The sequence below is a fragment of the Arvicanthis niloticus genome, chromosome 20 (genome assembly GCF_011762505.2).
Source record: "Arvicanthis niloticus isolate mArvNil1 chromosome 20, mArvNil1.pat.X, whole genome shotgun sequence".
Classification (NCBI taxonomy): domain Eukaryota; kingdom Metazoa; phylum Chordata; class Mammalia; order Rodentia; family Muridae; genus Arvicanthis; species Arvicanthis niloticus.
Window position 1 is genome coordinate 41539020 of NC_047677.1, and position 18742 is coordinate 41557761.

The 18742-nt window shown below is 42.8% G+C and overlaps 1 protein-coding gene across 15 annotated transcripts in view; it reads right to left on the bottom strand.

Moving 5' to 3' along the window:
* Nucleotides 1-17255, bottom strand: part of Pcbp3 (poly(rC) binding protein 3) — a 194131-nt gene extending 176876 nt beyond the window's left edge. For 4 of the 15 annotated variants that reach the window (XM_076916831.1, XM_076916828.1, XM_076916826.1 and 1 more), the window contains exon 1: nt 17009-17180. The gene's annotated coding sequence lies outside the window, so the exon portion shown is untranslated. Of the gene's footprint in view, nt 1-17008 lie in introns of all 15 variants that reach the window. The other 11 variants (XM_034524891.2, XM_034524885.2, XM_076916829.1 and 8 more) reach the window with 7 other exon arrangements.
* Nucleotides 17256-18742: the final 1487 nt, after the last annotated feature.

Below are 18742 nucleotides of genomic sequence, written 5' to 3' on the forward strand. Positions count from 1 at the left end.
GCAAGTAGGAAGTGAGGGCCAGAGCAAAGTTAGGACCTGGCAGTTAAAGTTTGCCTCAGTACATGCTTCAGCAGAGACATATGACCAAAAATACAAACTGAAACCACTACAATTAAGTAATACAACAAACAACAACCACAAATCTGGGAAGGGAAAAGAAGCAAAGTTTTGGAGTTGCTACATTGTATCACTTAAAAGGAAGAGGTTTCCACCAGCCATGATGGCACACCGCCTACAATCCCATTTGAGAGATGGAAGCAGGGGATTAGGAATTCAAGATCATCCTCAGCTAAAAAAGTCTGAGGCCAGCCTAGCAGTATGAAATCCTGCTCAAGGAAGGAAGAGAGGGAGAGAGGGAAGGAGGGAGGGAGGGAGGGAGGAGGAAGGAAGGAAGGAAGGAAGAAGGAAGGAAAGGAGGAAGGGAAAGAGGAAAGAAAGAAGGGAGGAAGGGAGAAAGGGAAGGAGGAAGGAGGGAGGGAATTTCAACAAATTATGGCACTTATAAAGAAAGAAGAAAACAGCTCATGTACCATGAGGGACGCAATCACAAGGATTGCTTCTAAGGGAGACTCAATATGGGCTTATAAGACAAAAAGATCTTAAATACATTATTTTAAATATATTTAAATAACAAAAGAAACCATATTGAGGACAGGAATTCATCAGAAATCCACCGAGAAAAGTTACTGTAACTGATACATCCCTTGCACGTATAATAAAAATGTTCTGTTTTAGTGGGAGTTTTTTTGGTTTGGTTGGCTTTTTTTGTTTGTTTTTTGGGTTTTGGGAGTTGTTGTTGTTGTTGTTGTTGTTGTTGTTGTTGTTTTAACCAGGGTCACATTTTATAGTTTTAACTGGCCTTGAACTCACTATATAGACCCGGCCAGTTTCAAACTCGCAGAGATCTGCCTGCCTTTACCTCTGCCTCTTGAGTGTTGGGATTAAAGAAGGCCTGAGACGTCATACCTGATTCTTAGTCTACTTTGTGTTGCTATTTTTAAAAACTACCTGAAGTTGAATAACTTATCGAAAGACTCTTTGACTCATGATTCTGGGGTGCAGGTATCCTGGATACAACCCCACGCCCGGCTATGCCACAGCTATGCTGTGCTGCAGTAAAGAAACACAAAGGAAGCTAGCCGCCTCATTCAGAGAGGCCACATGTGAGAGAAAGAAGCTAGAGAGATTCAGAGGTGGCAGCCTCTCTCACACAGTGACCTACCTGCCTTTTTAACAGTTCCTCTGTGAGCGAGACTGTGATCCTAGAATAAAGTATCCACCCTGCTTAAGGACCTAGGTACCTGCTACTCGTCCCTACCAATCCCTCACCCTCTGTGGACTCAAGCTGACAGCATACACAACAAACTTAACTCCCTTTAGACTCAGTACAACCTTTACGAAATTCCAGTCATGCACCCCCCTCCCCGACAACTCCCATTTTTTTTTTTAGAATTTCATAAACCAATCCTAAAAGTCATGGGCGATATAAAGGAAAGAGAAGCCAAAGCAATCTTGTACGGTAGGTGTGGCTTTTGGGTTTTTTTGGATTTTGATTTTTTGATTCTTTGGAATGAAGGCTGCTGGCTTCAGACAAGCTATGCAGCTTAGGATGACCTTGAACGCCTGATCCTCTTGCCTCTACTTCCCAAGTGAAGGGATTACAGGTGCACAGACAGCACCATCTTGTTTCCCATGGTAGGAACCGAACCTAGTGCTTCCTGCACTGTAGGCAAGCACTCTACCAACTGGACTGCACCCCCAGACACCCAAACGATCTTAAGAACAAAGTCGAGGGCTCACATGTTCCAGTCTTAAAACTGACTACAAAACTCCAGGAGTCAAGGCTGCAGGAGCCAGGCTCAGTAGTACAGACTTTGAACCCCAACTACTTGTCGAGAAGCTGAATCGAGAGGTCTGTTCAAGTTCCAGACCTGCCCGAGCGACAGAGTGAGTTCAAGGCCAACCTAGACAATTTAGTGAGCAAACCTGTCTCAAAAATAAAAACTACAGAGAGTAAGGGATGTAGCTCAATGGCAAAACACTTGCTTATTTAGTAGCAAGCTCAAGGCCCTAGGTTTAATTCCTACACTAAATAAATAAAATAAAACCCTGTCCTTTAACTAACCTTATAAAATACTGCTTATGTTTTCTGCTGGCAATGTTAGCATTTCAGGTTTTAAGCCAGGGTGTCTGATCCACTTGTAGGAGTCACAAATATAAGATAGATGAGCATATAGATCAAGGGGATAGAATTAAAAGTCCAGAAATTTTAGAGTCAGCTGACTCTTTTTTTATATAAAAGTGCTAAGAGTATTCAAAGGGGGAATAATCTTTTCAACGACTAGTATTAGACACTATATTCAATTAGATAGCCACCTATAGAATATTGAACTTAAACTCTTCTCCACATTGTCTGTAAAAATGTAACTGAAAATAGGCAGCCCATATAGTTCATACATGTAACTCAATTACTCCAGAGGCTGAGACAGAAGTAGCAGGAGCTTTGAGATTAACCTGGGCACATAGTGAAGACTTCAGCATCGGGAAGGGCCTGAGAACGTCTCAGAATAAAAGATATCAATCATTAACACTTGGGATTAAGCATTGTTGTCTTCTGGGTTGGCTGGTTGATTATTTACGCCATTATGACCTGGGATTAAACTATATTGTCCTTTTCTTTTTTTTCTTATAGTTCTAGAAAGTGAGCCCACAGGTCCCGTAGAACACAAAGAAAGCTTTCCACTACTGAGCTAGCTCGCAGCCCAACATCGGTGTCCTGAGCTGCAAAGCACGTGCAACAAAAGAAACAAATAAGGAAACTGAATTTCACCAAAACAAAACCGTTTTTGTGCATCAAAAGACCATTTACCATTTTGGAAGAAAAGCGTGAACAGGAAAACTGGATATCCACATGTGAAATGAATGAAATTAGATCCATATCTATATCACCCTGGACCAAAAAAAAAAAAAAAAAAAAAAGATCCAAGTGCATCAAAGACTTCAGTTGAAACCTGGAATGCTAAAACTACAAGAAAAGAAAGGCCATCACCTACACAATGCAGGTACAGGAAAGGACTCTCCAAGTATGACTTTATTTGCCCAGAAATTAAAGCCAACAGTTGACAAGTGGAACTTCATAAAACTAAAAAAGTCCAGGACTGGAGAGAGAGCTCAGTGGTTAAGAGCACTGTCTGCTCTTCGAGAGGTCCTGAGTTCAATTCTCCCAGCAGCCACATGATGGCTCACAGCCATCTGCAATGGGATCTGATGCCCTCCTCTGGTGTGTCTGAAAACAGCTACAATGTACTTACTCATATACATAAAATAAATAAATAAATCTTTTTTAAAATTTGCATTTCAAAAAATACTAAAAATATCCTATACAGTCAATTGAGTGAAAAAGAAAGCCACAAAGAGGAACAGACTCTTTCCCAGCTACACATCTGACAGAGGGTAAATATCCAGGATACATACACACACACACACACACACACACACACACGTACCAAGACAATATATATATATATAGACCCAACTTAAAAATGGGTTAGGATCTGGAAATGTAATCAGAATAAATTGTATAAAATTTTTTTTCAAATTAAAAAAATGGGCTAGGGATCTGAACAGTGTTCTCAACAGAAAAAATAAAAAATGGCTACGGAATACCTCAAAAAGTGCTCATCATCCCTGCAATTGGGAAAATGCAAATTAAAACAACTCAGAGATTTTATCTCAGCCCAGTCATAATGGCTAAGATCAACAAAACAACTGACAAATGCCAGCGAGGATGTGGGGAGAAGAGAATCCCCATTCACTGTTGGTGGGACTGCAAACTGGTGTAGCCACTATGGAAATTGGTACTCAGAATCCTCAGAAATAAGTCTACTATATGACCCAGCAATAGTATCCCTTGACGGACATGCCCACAGCACTCCACAGCCCATCCCACTGATACTTCTCAGCAACATGCATTGCTGCCCTAGTCATGATGCTGACAGAAACATGAAGACAATGGAATTCTAGTCAGCTGCAAGGGAAATTCAAACCATGACATTTGCAGGTGGATTGGTGGAACTTGAAAAGATGATACTGAGTGAGGTATCCAGACCCAGAAAGACAAATATCCATGTTCTCCCTCATCTGCAGTTCCTAGCTCCATGTCTTCAGATATAAATGAATTTCTCACCCCTCTTCAAAGAAGCTTCCCTTTACAGCCAACAGAGACTGTTACAAAAAACCACAACAGGACACAATGCAGAGACCATCCAATTGTGGGGAGCCCAGCCTCTATGGTTACATCTTCAACATAACCCCTGTACCCAAGGTCAGGGAACATTTCAAATAGGGGGATGAAAAGACTGTAGGAGCCAGAGGACCAGGAAGTCGGTTGTGAGACCGTGTTTCTAGAAATGGCTGCCTAAACAAACCAAAACAATGCCAATACCATACATGTGCTAACTCAGAAGGAGAAAACCTTGTGGCATCTCATCCCTGGACAAAGAACCACAGGCACTAATAACTGCTCAGAGAGGGAGAGTTAACCTCTCCCTGAGACATGGTTATCCAATACAGAATGGTTAGAGAAGTCATATATATATGAAAAGAAATAGGCTCAGCAGGTTGTATTTATATATTTGTATACATACATGTATACACACACATCTACACACACAAAAAGAAGCTAGTAATGTGACAGCCAGACAAGAAGGAATATGGGAAGGAATGGAGGGAGAAAGGTGAAAGGGGAAATGGTACGAATATATTTAAGATTTAAATATATTAAATAACAAAAAGAAAGATATTTGTAGCACATACATCTACAGTATGTATGGGACCAGTAGACAGAATTCCTATAATGCAACACTAAGAAGACAAATATTCCAATTTTAAAATGGGTAAAACATCAGACAGACAGTTCTCCAGAGAAAATGTACTAACAGTTTATAAGTATATGGACGGGTATTCACCACCATTAGTCATTAAGAAAATGCTAATTACTAATGCCAGAAGTGAGATACCACTTCCTACCTCTTGCATAGCTATGATTTAAAAAAAAAAAAACTGGAAAATAAAAAAACAATGAAATGGATACAGAGAAATTGTAACCTCATACAATACTGATGGCAATGTAAAACAGCGGGACTTTAAAAAAAACAAAAAACAAAAAACACTTCAGCAGCTAAACAAAGCTGACCCAGCAATTCTACTTCTAGGTATGAATCAAGAAAACTAAAAAAAGAAAAAAGAAAAAAGAAAAAAATCCAATGTCCACCTAAAACACCTTAACTGTACAAGACAATATTATTCATAAATGCCATGGCGTACTACAACATAGAAGACGCTTGAAATTACTATACTAAATAAAAGAAAGCAGGCACAAGAAGCCGCATGTGATAGACTGCATTCAGGAGAAATGTCTGTAACAGTCACAAAATAAATCCTTAGAGACACAAAATAAATTAAAAGTTGCCAAAGACAAGAGGAGAAAAGAACAAGGAGTTGCTATTAACATACATATTAACATACTTAGTGATGGGCATGAGGTTGCTTGCTTTTTTTTTTTTTTTTTTCCTTTTCTTTGTTTGTTGTTGCTGCTTGTGGCGGTGGTGGTTGGATACACAATAAAAGGTCAAAATTACAGAACTGTGAACTTTAAAAAGATGAATTCTGTCTGTTATATCTAAAACATGTTTGATGAATTGGAAAAAGTGAAATAAAAATATTTTTAAGGGAAAAACAAAGTACCTAACACTAGCTGATCTGAACTAAGAAGTCCATTTCAGCACAGAAGGAATAATCCCAGCAGGAAAGTCAGAAATGTCAAGAGAACAACGAAGAGCAGAGAAAAGCTGAAAACGAATGAAGGGTTTAAAGAGAGATAAAGGTGTTGTGATGGTGTGAATAAGCTTGGCCCAGAGTGGCACTGTTAGGAGGTGTGGTCCTGTTGGAGTGGGCGTGGCCTTCTTGGAGTGGGTATGTCATTGTGGGCTTGGGCTTTAAGACCTTCTTCATCCTAGACACCTGGAAGTCAGTCTTCTCCTAGCAGCCTTCAGATAAAGATGTAGAACTCTCAGCTCCTCCTGCACCATGCCTGCCTGAAGGCTGCCATGCTCCCGCCTTGATAATAACAGACTGAACCTCTGAACCTGTAAACCAGCTCCAATTAAATGTTATCTTTTATAAGAGTTGCTTTGGTCATAGTGTCTTTTCACAGCAGTAAAACACTGACTAAGACAGTTGCATTTCATTATCTGGATGGTCTATAATTTACTATCTAACCATAACAGCTATGAAAAGAAAGAAAAATAGAACATAGCTTCCAAAATAAGACAGAGGGTAGCAAAGGTGTTTTTTTTTTTTTTTTTCAAAATCGCAAAATCAATTCTAAAGGAAAGGAAAATGTAAGGCAGGATAAAATACATAGGACTATGAATTTAAATTCAAATATATTGGTAGTTACACTTAATGTAAATAAACCAAATGTTTCAAGAAAAAGACAAAAATTGTCAAATTAGGTGGAAAAAGAAATCTAACAAGCACCTTGCTTCCGAAAGACATATTTAAAGTATCAGAGAGAGAAAAAAAAAAAAAAAAAAAAAAAAAAAAACGATATTTTGTAGATACGGGACTAAAACAATCAGGTCTGGCTAGAGGAACATAATGCACATCCACCATGAAGGCAAAAACACAGGTCTGAAGATGGAGAAGATATTTAAAACTCATCAAAAAGACGGCGCTAAGTGGCCTGACCCTCTCAGCACTGGGGAGATGGAGCAGAAGCATCAGGATGAGTTACAGCCAGCCTGGACTTCATAACACTCTGTCTCAAAAATGAAAGGACAGAACAATCTTAAATTTGCATGTTCCTAATAATACAGCCCTCAAATATGTATGAGTAACAACGGACAGAGCTACATGGAGAAATAAGGCAATCCATAATGCTGATGAAATCATGTTGGTAACAGATACAACTACCAGACTTAAACTAATAAGAAAACAGCTGTGATTAATATGTTTACAACTTAGCTAAACAGAATGTATGGAGCTTTGAAGTTAATCTTTTCATATATACAGGAATGCCTTTCAAAAAGCATAGCAGCAGATTTCAAAGGATTAAACTCATAGAAAGTAAAATCTCTGAACAATGTTAACCATGCCGGAGAACCAAATAAAAAAATATACACTTGTCTGGAATGTCTCAATAGTTTTCTGAATTACCTGTAAGTCAAAGGAAAACTCAATGAAAGATTTTAAATATATCGAATAAATTAAAACAAATCAAACTCTGTAAGATACAATGGAAGTATTGTCTATTGGGAAATATATCATGCTAAGCACATATACTAGAAAAAGGAAAAACTACAAATTAATTAGGCGTCCATCTCAGACTAGAACAGGGAGCAGCTATGAGAAAGAAAAACCGGAATCAAGTTTCACTCACAGCTTGGATGCACAAATCTCATAAAGGAAATTCCAGCCATCCAAGTCTAACCATACATCCTAAGAACAAGCTGGCATAACACTTGCTATTGTGGCAAGATTATTCAGATTTTTTTTATTCCGCTTCTAAGGCTGTTCTTTACTTTAAACATTTTTCTAAATAAACATACTTAAGATAATGAAAATATTTTTAGTAATTAGTATTCTGCTGACCCTCCTCTTCATGAGGTCAAGTAGTTAATAAATGGTGAGTAGGACTAGGCTAGGTCAGGACAGCCATCTTGTCTGAGTAATACAAGCCCATGACCCCTTGTGTGCCTCAGAATCTCTGTTCAAAGGCCTGAAACCAATTGACAAAGAGGAATATAAAAAGATTTACAAAGACAGGAAGTGATGAAAATGTGTAAGCTTTCTCCCAATATTAAGGGAGCGCCTCATATAAACACATCTATAAATAGAATCTATATTGTACTTTAATGAATATTTTAAAAGCACTTTGCAAACAGGGTTAAGAAAACAGGAACCTAAATGCTCAAAAATCAATACCTCTGCCCTACCCCAACCTGGTGAGTTACAGAAACAAACATTTGAATTGTACTTTTTTTTTTTTTTTTTTTTTTTTTTTTGAAAATGCTGCTAAGCTAGACAGTAGGTATCAAAAGGCTTAGGAAGCATTTACAAACTTTGATGGAATAGCTCTGCCTTCTGAAAATTATCCTGCAGAAGTATTCACCAATACATGATCATGTTGTATAAACTATTTACCGAAGCCTAATGCTACAGAAAGTAGAATAAATATTCAGTTATAAGAAAGTAGGTTTGATAAACCAGGACATCCACTGGAATAGCATGCTGCCGTCTATACCAGGATTTCCAGTTACTCGGGATAGGGTGGAAGTTCTCATGATTTAGAAGAAGTAAATGTGCTCGTTTGATATGGGAGCATGAAACAAACAGTCTCATGAATGCTAAGTATACACTCTACCAATAAGCTGCAATCCCAGGCCTAAAGGGTGAAAAAGTACTTAGGGAACAGGTTATGGAAGGAATCACAGTTTTTAAGACATGTCTGTCTGGCATATCATACATTATACACTCATCACAGACACACATACACATGCAGTAGGTGAAAGGTGTTGGTTATCTTTTGATAATTATCTTACTACTTGCTTTCATTTTTCTAAACAAAGCATTTGTATTTACTTTATAAGTAGGAAAAACTGCTTTTTAAGTTAAATATGAGCTACCTCAAATAGACTGACTCTTCAGCAATCCAAACCTATTTCTACTGAGTCTAACTAAGAGGTCAGAAGACATCTGCACATTAGTTTTCTATGGCTGTATAAGCTATGACAACAAACTGATAAGCTCAAACAATATGTCCTTATCGCATCATTTTTGAGAGTCAGGAACCCCAGGAGGCTTAGCTGGACCGCTTGTTTAGGGTCTCCCAAGGCGCTGGTCCCGCTGTGGCCTCTCCTCTGAAGATGTAACCAGTATGTGTACTGGGGGTGGGGGGCTGTTTCCCTGCACTATAAGACTTCTGACTGTTCTGAATCCATCCTCTGCTCCAGGAGGCTCTGCTACATCTCTACATTTCCTCCCTATTTTCAACAAGTCGAAAAGGGATTCTATACATCAAATCCCCAACAAGATGGGATTTGGCATAATACAACATGGGAGTAGCATCCTGTCACCTTGGCCATATTCTGTGGTCTAGAAGAAAGTCACAGGTTCCACCTACATTCACCCAAAGAGAACTTTTTTTTTTTTCCTCTCTTGGAGATGAGTGCCGTGACAGGACCACCTTAACTATATCCAGCTTCTCGCAGAGGGCCCAGGTGATGGATCTGAAGCTCTCTGACCACCTGACCACAAAGAACACAACACTGCTCTGTGCACAGAGCAGTCGGGACAGTACAATAAGAACAGGAAAATGTGAGCTCACTGAGGGCCTGGGTGAGCACAGAGAATTGCCACCGGAGTCCAGAGGGTGCATCTGCCCTGAAGGAAGGCTAAGAGTTAGAAATCTGGAAAGAGGAAAAAAAAGATACTTTTCTCTACAGAAACGCAGTATGCCCAGGACAAGTTTTTAGAAAGAGTGAGAATGGGGTTCCCTAAAGGTCCAAATATGAAAATTTAGTCTCCAAGGCACTGGTACTAGGAGGTGCTGTGGTGGTGTGCTCCCAAGTGCATTACGATACTAGGGTCTCTGACTTTCTGCTGAAAGGCATGGGTAATGGCTTGATGTGGCAAGCCCTAACACCATGATATAGGTGGCATTAAACCTCCACAACCATAAACGTACTGTCTTTACTGCACACAAGGTTCTTATGATGGGTATATATGGTGATGCAAAGCTGACTTCTCCACACAGGTTTATCCACAACAAACGCAAATCACAGATGAGGTCTAGCTTTCCATCCTAACTGGCCTCTTACAACCAATAAGCCTGAAAAGTCTACAAGCGAGGCCTAGAGGGCAACACATTAAGGGTCTGGTACCCTCTACAACGCCAATAACCATTAGTCTTTCAGTACGGCAAATATCACTAATACTTGCCAAGGTTCAGGTTCCCCCGCACTTGTGAGACATGAGAGATTCTACTCACTGGCCCCATTGGATGTGAGCAGATATACTAGCAAGCCCTTCTAGGCGACTCTCCATCCACAAGTCTCACGTTCTCGAGTGCCGAGAGCATCTCGGCAGTTTTGACACAGGCATGCTGCCGCATACCTACCCAGCATCTGGGAGGCTTAGGCAGGAAGATTTTGAGCCCCAAGCCCAACCTAGACTACACAGAAAAAAAAAAAAAAAAAAAAAAAAAAAAAAAAAAAAAAAAAAAAAGGTAATTTTGTCAACTTCCAGAGGAGAGTATGTTCCCTTCCAAAAGCTATTCCAGAGTAGGTAAAGCAAGCCCTTGACACCAAATCTGAAAACAGCAATCCAGGGGAAGCTCATCATTGGCCAGTGCCCCTTATGAATATGTATGACAATCCTAAATGAAATGAGTATAATTCCAGTAACAGGGTTTAATGTGGTCCAGCATGATGAAAAAAAAAAAAAAAAAAGTACATCCCAGGAAATTAATGTTAGCTTCAAATGTACACATTCAAGCTAATTTTATTTCAATGGAAGTATAAAGAAGAAAAATAAACATTAAAAAATGTTCTAAGTAAGTATATTTGAGACATTAATAAAAATCAAAATGTATTTTTAGTTTCCCTGACACAGGGTCTCACTGTGTAGTCCAGGCTGACCTTGAGCTCAAAATCCTGTCTCAGTCTCCTGAGAGCTAGGATTATAGGCATCTTTCATCAGGCCCAACTGACTGTTTAAAAAGGCTTTTGTCAAACTATTAGTAGATGAGACAATCCATAGCCTAATAAAAGGAATCTGTTAAAATATAAAAGCAAAGTTCACTATGAAACTTCTAACAGGATTATTCCTAAAGTGAGAAGCAATACAAAGTTAATCTTCTCCAATTTCTAGGCGTTCTGCCTAGCATTCCATCAAAAGTAAACAAAATACTTAAGGACTATAAACAAAGAAATTAAATTATCATTATGTATAAAAATACCACACACACACAAAAGACTGGGCATGGTGAGATATGTAGGTGATTTCTGAGTTCAAGGCTAGCCTGGTCTACCGAGAAAGTTCCAGGACAGCAAAGGGCTACACAGAGAATCCCTGTTTTACAAACCAATCAAAAACAAATAAACAAAACAGAAAATTCACCCACACCATGTGTGAAATTCGTTGTCTGTTTCATAAGTAGTGTTGCAGATCTCGGGGAAAGGGTGGTAATAAATGTTAATTGTACAATTAGCTAGGCATTTTTTTTTAAAAATTCTAAAAGCAAACATCTACCTCACAATGCATATAAAAATGAATCCCAAGTAAAATACAAAAGCCAAATATTTCAACTTTTTAAAAAGAAAAGTCTGTCTTATAACTTTCAAGTTACACAGACTTCTTGAATAAGGCCCAATAGCCACAAATTATAAAGATAGATGGATTTGACTATGTTAGAATTAAACATCTATTCATCAAAGCAACATTTTTTAAAGAATAATAGTGGGACAAAAGTAGAATCAAAAATAGATAAAGAAAGAACTCCAAAAAAGGCACAAGGACACAAAACAGACAATAAGTAGATGAACAACATACGATTACAATATATAGGGGGGAAAAAATCCAAGTAGAAAAAAAAGGGAGGGGAGATGGGGTGGTAAAAAATTGTCAAACTCACTAGTAATCAGGGAAATGCAAATTAAAACTGTGAGATATTTCAGACCTACCTGATTGGCAGCACTATTATCTAAAGATTAAAGGATGCCTGAGGCTAGGAATCAAGCTTTTGGAAAGTAATTGGCAACAACAACAGGGGCTGTGGCCCACTGTCTCAGTGGTGTGCACCTGGACTACTGTCTCCCAGGGGCCCAGCACAGGGCAAAGGTGAGGCAGTGGAACACGGCGGTATGCAAAAGCAGAGGCTGATCCAGCTCAAGGAGGAGACCGAGTGGAATTCAGGTCAGACCACACTGCCTCACATACCCCATCTTGTCTGGGAATAAAAGCGAGCATCAACATCTCCTTGACTTGGGGCAAACTCCCAAACAGCAGGAACCACCATGTTTTCTAAGGCCAATCTCACTGTGTGACTTCCTCCTGAAACTTGGTAGCTAAGGATGCACAAAACAGAGTCCCAGGGTGCATCAGTTTCTTGAAGCCGCCACCACTGATCTCCACAAGAATGTTAGCTTAAAACACCACCCTTTGTTACCCCACAGTTCTGGAAATCAGCAGACAGAGTCATCTCCCACTGGACTAAAATCAAGGACTGGGCTCCCTTCTGAAACCTTTTTCTTTCCTTTTTCCGGAGCTGCTACATTCCTTGGCATATCATATTTTGTCTTCAAAACTAGCAATGGCATCTAAAGCCCTCACCTCACATGACTCTAACACTGTGTTTCCTTCTTCCACCTTTAACTCCCTATTTAAAGCCAACTGATGACCAACCTTTCTCTATCTGCTACCCAATTCCCCCTGCCAAACACCATAACACATTACAAGCTTTGGGGATGAGGGCATAGTGTCAAGAAGCCATCATTCTCTTTACCACACAGCCCCTCTTCAACTCCCCCCCCCCCCACACACACACACACACAACCTACCAGAATCCCAGCTCCTTGGGAATACCCATACCCCCGACTTCCATATCAACACTCTGTTTTCCAGTCACACTAACCTCCTCATCTTTTTCTAATCAACGTATTCCATCTGTGTCCAAACATCTACAACTCATCCTTTAAGGCTTAGCCCAAAGGCTGCTTCCCTCTCTGAAGCCTTCGGATTTCCCAAGCTTATCACCCCTCAGCACACCCAGCAGGCTGCTCCCCCCAACAGCATCATGGTGTGGCCACTTGCAGCCACCTGTTTACATGTTCTTCCTCAGGGTGAATGGGGGACCCTTCTATGACAAGAACTGTTTCACTCCCACAATGGGCTCTCAAGTCACAACACACAAGATTTAGCAAGAATATGAGTCCTTGTTTTAAGTTTCTCAGAGGACGCCTGAAACCTGGATGAAAAAGGAACACCATAAGAAACTTAGGACCAGACAACCAGTTCAGGTAATTATTCCAAAACCCAAACCATCCACTCAGCTTGGTACTGAAGATAAGCAACCTTTTTGTATCTGGTACCCAACTCCTCTGCCAAGCACTATAACACATGACACTCACCACCATGTGAAAAAAAATGTATACAGGTGACATTTCTTATTGCTAACCTATGGAACAATTCTAAAGTAAGTATCCACAAGAGAAATCAAGACTTTATCTGAAATGGTTTACATTCCTCAAAGTTATACACACAAAAGTAGATGCTTGACAATCACCAAGACTCATGTTCTCAGCCTCTCTCCAAGGAAGGCTGAGAGAGAGGTGTGAGGGTGTTACAAGTGGCACTGTTTAGGGACACGCTGCCCTAAGAACAGACATCTGTACATATTGCAATCAAGGGCCCTTTTTCGTTTGACGCTAGTTATTAAGAAGACAGACACTTGTTTAACTTCGATGCTCATGACTTGACGTCCCTAGCCAGAAACTCCCCACTTGGAAAGGAAAAAAAAAAAACTATCATTTTAAAATGAGAGATATGATTTTTTTAAATGGCACCTCTCATTCAAATCTAGAAAAGCTATCCTGTCCGATTTTTCTTTAATGATGTGAATTCTAGAATTATTTTTAATGTAATTCCAAAACCCATTCTCACCAAACAGAAAGTCTGAAGGAAACCAAGGAGAGAGAGAGAGAGAGAGAGAGAGAGATAGAGAGAGAGAGAGAGATAGAGAGATAGAGATAAAAAAAAAAAACACTCGTTCAGTACCATGGACAGCGGATCTAAGACTTGTCAGAGTCCTCACTATAGAGGCTATGGCTGCCCCAAAATCAACAGCATTTCAGCAAATACTTGGGGTGAGGCAATTTCAATGTGTGAGCAGGTGTTTTTATTATATTCCAAAGCACTCATCTCCTTCACCAAGGGTATATACAATATGCATCCACCAATTTCCTTCAGACACCCATCTCCTTTACAATAAAGCTCTGAGGTTTCTGTGCACACGGGAATGACTTTGCCCCGGACACACTGGTATAGATCCAGAACTCACTGAAACTGATACAAGATCCAACATCTATTGTCTAAACCGTTCCAAGGACCTGATGGAACTTTTACAATTTACACATGCCACATGCTCTCTGGTATCCAACTAACGGAAAGGAACGGCTTCTTTAAAACAGCTAACAAGGCCTGGTACAGTGGCACATGCCTACAGTATCATCATTTGGAAGGCTGAGACAGGAAGAAGATCTCAACTTCCGGGTATATCTAACCTGTGCCCCGGTGGCCACGTGAAGCCAGGAATAGCCATAACTGTGACTCAACACAAAATCACAAACTTTAAAATGTTATAAGATTTTTTTAAGAATTATTTTGTAACTCAATCATGAAATTATTGAGCATGAAAAACTTTATAGATGATAATGCTGTCTCACAGTGACATGATTGGAACTTGGGCTACAGAAAAAAAAAAAATCCTGACTCAAAAATGGTAAGATATAACCAGGCCTTGTGTGTTATATTTTGCATGGTTTTTTTTCTTATAAAAAACTGGAAAACTCATCATAAATCTATATGAATTTTCTTCTACCTACAAAACAACATTACGGGGGCAACACCAGCTCTGAATTCCAGATACAGAGTCTGACCTTTTCCATTATAAAAACCCTATTTCTAACAAACTTATTTTACTCCTGAGTGAGTCTGTCTGTACACATGTGCACACATACACGGCACAGTGCTCCTGCGGTAGCCAGAGGACAACTTTACAACTTTCAGGAATCAATTCCTTCCTTCCACCAAGGGCTCCAGGGACTAAACTCAGATCGTCAGGCATACAAAGCAAGTGCTTTTACAGGCCAAGCCATCTCACCAGCCTGGAAACTTCTTTTCCCAAGCTTTACCATACTGAGCTCTAACTACGTGCACAAAGTTATATAAATTCCAAAGCGTGTGCGCTGAACATGCATCGTGTTGATAATGGCACCTACACACAAGCAAGAGAGGCAGTGGAGAGAAGGGAAGGCCTCAGCTGAACTTGTAGCTCGAAGATGGAGCTTGCCGAAGGACCCCAAGTCTCGAGACCCCATGTGGAGCTCCTCCAGCTTCTTTGATGCTCCAGCCATCTCCAGAGAGCACTGACCTCTACACACTCCTCTCTGGAGCAACATGGGCGTATCAGATAACAGATAATGACCTGTTCTGGTCATGGGGACTGGGAGTGGGGGGTGGGGGAGGTCAATTCTCAGTAGAGACACAGCCCACAGTTCTTCTGCAACTGAACTCAATTAAATCCAAAGAAGAGAAATGGGCCGCAAGTTTGCCTCAAAAAGCAAACTAAGTTTCAGGAAGGCTGTTGTCAGAGAAACGAGTCGAGAGGGAGAGTTTGTATGCCAGCTATGCAGTTTGGCCTCAAGGGGCTTTTCTCCAAGGCCCTGGCACCCAGGATTCCTTTTGGTGCAGCACTAAAAATCTTCCTCAACCCATAGTTCCATAGGTTCAACATATAAAGCTATTGAAATTTAAAAGTCCATGGAGCTGCCAAGAAAAGTAAAAAAGAAAATAAACAATTCTGGGGCCCACCTTCCATTAATGTAAAATTCTCCTATACGAACAAACATAGAGCAGAATAAGAAAGGAAACTAGACAACTACACACTTTCACTGAACAAAACACTTCCAGGAAACAATAAGAAACAGTTCTGAGCACACCTCTTTCCCAAAACAGAAAATACAGCCCTCAAAAAGAGGAAGCGGCGTCTGTCTGGTCTACCTGTTCTGGCTCTAATGGATGGTGCGGGAAAACCTGAGGAGAACCAAAAGGAAAGAAGAAACAGGAGACCGCGGCTGAGGGGAGAGGAGAAGAGGCCGCACCCTGCCCTCGCCCCACATCCATCCTCTGTTTTTTTTTTTTTTTCCTCCCCAGCTCGTCTCAATCACAAGACATCCGTCCAAGCCTTGCAAGTCCCAGTGAGATCACAGCTATTGTGTGCTGACCCGAAAGCCTGCAGAGTAATGTGTCCACTGACAACTTCTGAATTTGGGGAGGGAGTGAAGAGGCCTGGGTTCTCCGGAGTGGCTCCTCTCCCCACCCCAAACCCTCCACCCCACCCCCGACGTGGACAAGGAACAGTTACCATCAGACTTTCACAAGGACCCTAGGCCGTGCCTGAATCCAGGAACCACAGGCAAGACCATGCAGGGCCGGAGACTGCGCCCCTCGCTGGAAACTTCTGTCTAGGACTCTGCTCTGGCCCCGGATCCAAGACCAAGGGCCACCAAGAACCACTCTATTCAGGGAGCCACGTCCCTCAGTCCCCGCACTTCCTCTCTCTCTCTCTCAGCAAGTGATTGCTGCCTCAGCTAGGACCCCAGGCTCAGCCTGGGAACCTACCTTCCTTCTACCCTTTGCTCAGTCTGTTACCCTTGCCTCTGGGATCCCCACCTTCAGTCCTCCGACCATCGCTTTGGCCTTGGACACCCCCACCCTGCCTTAAGCCTGGGACTCTGCACTAAACCCTGGAACCTCAGCCTTCAGCCCTCAGATCTCTGTACTCAGTCCTGGGATCCCCGCCCTCAGCCCAGGACCTCGGTCTCGGCCTGGGACCCCCCACCTTCAGCCCAGGACCCCCGCCCTCAGTCTGGGACCCCCCTCTCTTCTCTCAGGACCTCCGCCCTAAGCCTGGGACCCTCACCTCAGCCTGGAATCCTCGTCTCAGCCTGGGACCCTCGCCTCAGCCTAGGGTCCCGGCCCTAGTACTGAGATCGCCAACCTCAACCCTTCCCCCAGGACCCCTAACACCCCGGCTCGAATGAAGTTTTCTGACTGCGAACTGTCCGGTCCTCTGGCCTTTGGCGGGGTCTCGGCCGGCCTGGGACGCGACATGCGGGCTACCTCCGTGCTGGACGCCCCCCCCCCCAACCCGCCGCCACTCACTCACCTGCCCCGCCGCGGACAGGGAGGCCGCGGACCAGGTAAAGCCTATGCTGCCGATCGGGTGGGGCAGAGAAGGCGTACACGGCGCGACGCGAAGCCCGAGGCGACCCAGCGGCGGCCGCGGCGTCTCCTAGCTCAGGCGACGGTAAGCAGCGCCTCGAGCTCTGGCCCGAGCACTGCGCGCGGCGAGGACCCGCCCCCTCCGCGCAGCCAGCCACTCCCGCGCAGCCCGCCGCCTCTGGCCCCGCCCCCGCTCAAGGGCAGGGCCTGAGAAAGCGGGCGCCGGGAGCCAATGGAACTGCAGAACGGTGACCAACACGGCCAATCACAGCGCTGGAAGCTCTCCGGCTAGAAGCCGTTTAGCGTCGAAGGGCGGTTAGGGTTGGGCGGGGCCCCGCTCTGGGGCTGGGGGAGGCGGGGCTTCTGGGAAGGTTAGTCAACTGGCGGGGGCGGGGACAGGACGGGGCGGGGCCTGGGCAGGAGCAGAACGGGGCGGGGCCTGGGGCGGACCTGGGGTGGGGCCTCCAGAGGCTAGAGGGAAGGGAGTGGATGTTTGGCTGTGAGATGGCTGCTGGGCCTGCATCTCCAGGACGATCGCCTGCAAGTGTTTGGCCCAGGCGGCTAACGGGAGACTGCAGACACCCAGTCTCGCGCGCGCTGATATTCTGTGGCTATCAGTTGGACCCATAGCCCTTCGTGACTATATGGGCGTAATTCGTTGACCCTCAGCCCTTCGCGGGGTGCCCCTCTCTGCCTGGGAGCCTTTGCTAGCAAACACAGCCCAGACTGCAGAACCTGAGTTCAGGTTCTGGGCCTGCACACCTGTCCAAAAATGATTCAAGGCCGATGGAAGAACTGGTTGTGTGATAGTGGCTTTTAGAAAACATGTCATGTTGTTGTTGTTGTTGTTTGTTGTTGTTGTTATCTTTTGTGCACCTTTCCCTGGAGGTGTCGTGCTCTATTTTGTGTCAATTAACTATCGTTTTTCATCAAACTAAACTCTTTCATCTGATTGTCCTCCATCTGCTTAGGTTTATTTCTTTCTGCACAACACGAAAGTAAAGGAACCAGGCCATATTGTAATCCCAGCACTGGTAGAAGCTGGGAGTCCTGGGAACCCTGCCTCCCACCAGTACCTAGAAACCCAGGAGCCCAGGGTCATCCTTCCTGGCTTCCTAAGGCCTTTCTACAGCAACCTGAACCAGCCAGAGAAGACCTCTTTGGACTCGGGAATCAAGCTTTGCCCTTCACAGGTGGAGAGAGTGAGCCACACTAGTTTTACCTCCAGACTTTTGAGAAGCATCTCTGAGAAACAGGGTTGCTTCTTTGTTGTCATCTGAACAGATGGGTGAGCAGAGGGTGACATTCTAGCTAAGATGACAAAACTCATGTGGCCCTGAACCTCAAACCCACCAATGACTCACTTCGGTGCCAATAATGGTATATCATACGTGCAAAGGGGTATGCATACATAGCTCTGGCCCGTCCTCGGCTCTCCATCTGTTACAATCATGACCTCTATGGTAGAGTCAAGAAGGCCCTGGAGGTCTGAAACCTCATCATAGGTACCATGATGGCTCTTGGGAATGCCCAGAGTCCTGAGGGTACGATGTCCTGGAATCCACTCTGAAGGGGAAAGTTCTAGACCCCCATATCAGACATATACAGTGGTCACTTGGGATAGATGGGTCAGAAAAGAGGGTGCTCTTAAATATTTGTCTCCAAACATAACTTGTGT